Raw genomic sequence first — 2,353 nt, forward strand, 5'->3', positions numbered from 1 at the left:
AAAAAGCTGAAACGGAAATTAAAAAGGACATGAATTAGCGAAAGTGAGAGGATGTGGAATTAAAAGTGTTGAAGGATTTCGCTTGTTAATTAAGTGATTTTGTCAAAATATTCAGCGCCAACGCAGTCAAGCATTCAAGCACGTGTCCTTATTGCTTTTCTATGCAAATTTCTGAAAAGTTTCCGGCGATTCAAACGCAAAATGGTTGAAAATAGGTTTATTATTGTTAACGGATATCGTTTGTTTGCTGGTCATAATCCAAAAAAGAAAAATATCTCAGTTAAATATGGGTATTTCCATACATCACGTACGTGACAGTCGTACGTTCCAATGAGATACAGCAAACAGGGAAAAACATTTGTTTTCTTTCACTTATTTGGACCCTCATTTAGTACATGATTAGGCCTATATTCAACCAAATAAAATCAATTAAGCTTAGTTTAATTTTTCTTTGCGAAAATGCAGACTTTACCCCATTTTGAAATGGGTAGCCCATGTGGCTGTAGGAAGGGCAGGGCAAAGGTTGACTCTTCTTCATGTTTAAACTGTGCTCTTACTGATGACTGGAGTTTTAGGTGCCACGCCTCTTTCCCCTTCGCTTCCCCCAAAATAACATTGTACAAATAACCGAACATTTCCCACGCACAACATTGAATCTTCTGATGTATTGTTTGATTCTTATTAATGTGGCTCATAATTTTGTACAACTTATGAAAGTTTAAAATGTTTTGTGCTCACGTTTAGTATATACATATGTACCAGTGTTGCCACTATTGGTCTTTACCGCCGAAATGTGGTCGCTTCTTTTTTATTTGGTAGGTTGGTCGGCAAAGTAAGATTTTGGTCGGGTAGTTGAATTAAGTTTTTAAATTCGTAATTACAAAAATATATATTTCAAACATCATTTTGCATATAAATATTTGCCAATTGTTCATTTTAAACATTTGCCAATCCCGCCTTTAAAAATAAGAAACCAAATTAGTTTGGCCACTGATGGATCCAATGTTTTGGCTGGAGACATGCGATAGTTTGAAACTTTATTTTATTTCTTGCTTTTACGAAGTAAACGGTATGCGCGCTGTAGACCTGACAGAAGGCATATGTTGCAAAACCGAATTTTATTTTTTATTTTTTACAATCTTAACTAAGAGTTCCAATCTGAAAGCTCTCGTTTGCCATACTTATATGCAACTATCAAAGCACATCATCTTTTAATTTTGAGTAACTTTATTAAAAAAGGTGCGATTAGAACATATTCATGCTGATTTTAAAAATGAAAATAAGCATGTTAAAATATCTGACATTTTTGTAGGAACGAAAGCTGAGATGTTTGTGAAAAGGAATGTAAATTTTTCTGGAATCCTTGAAGTTAAACCCAATATATTAAAGATTTACATCGAGTTTTTGAACCAAATAAATTTAAGATTGGATATCAAGCATGAAGATATAAAACTTTTGCAAATAATAACACCAGCTAAGGGAGTTAAGAAAAGGTTTATTCTATTAAAAATGTAATGAATAAAAATAGCTTCATGCATCTCGCCAATTTCGTTTTTAATATAATTTCATTACCAAATAGCTCTGCGGCTAAACTAGGAAATAAACTTAAGATTGACACTATTAATAGCATAATGTTATGCAAGGAATTTGTAAAAAAAAAAAAAATTACCCGCACTATGTGTGGTCAGCTGCTAAAGATTTGCACGTGTAATTAAATGATTTAAATTTACTTTTAAGAAGTTAAACTTATTGGTTAGAACATGTACATATGTACATATATAATTCATACAACCAAGAAATGTTAAATGCTTTCATCTCTGTGCTTAAGACTGTATCTGCATTAATTTATTTCCTGTTTTTATTACGGAAAAAAATATGAAAAAGTTTAAATTTGTCAGTAAAAAAAATTTTGTCACCGATACAGAGTTGGGCTATTAATCATAAAAATTGGTAGCAGCAATTCATCATTTTAATTTCATTTTCATTTAAAGAAATGGCGTATCGTCCATTACCGCTGTGGCGTATGTTGTGCATATTTTTAGGCGCATTATTTTACTACTTCCAGCGAGAGTCTAATTGTATGTCTTTGATATGATACCCAACGATGAGGTTGATAACCAGACTAGATTGTATAGAAACTTTGCCATACTACCTTTGCTATAAATGGTGGTCTGGACATATAACGCGAATATTATTGATGCAGAAGCATTGATGATCAAATTAAAAAAAATTCTTTGAATTTCGGTAATGCTTCTTGGGAAGTTAACGCATAAACATCAAGCGATGCCTTTGCTTAGTTAAGCTTTGATATTCTATAAAATTCAGTGACAATGAGAGAGAGCTTTTACTCTGT

This window comes from Rhagoletis pomonella, unplaced genomic scaffold, assembly GCF_013731165.1.
Source record: "Rhagoletis pomonella isolate Grant_MI unplaced genomic scaffold, Rhpom_1.0 Rhpom_scaffold_00004, whole genome shotgun sequence".
Taxonomy (NCBI): domain Eukaryota; kingdom Metazoa; phylum Arthropoda; class Insecta; order Diptera; family Tephritidae; genus Rhagoletis; species Rhagoletis pomonella.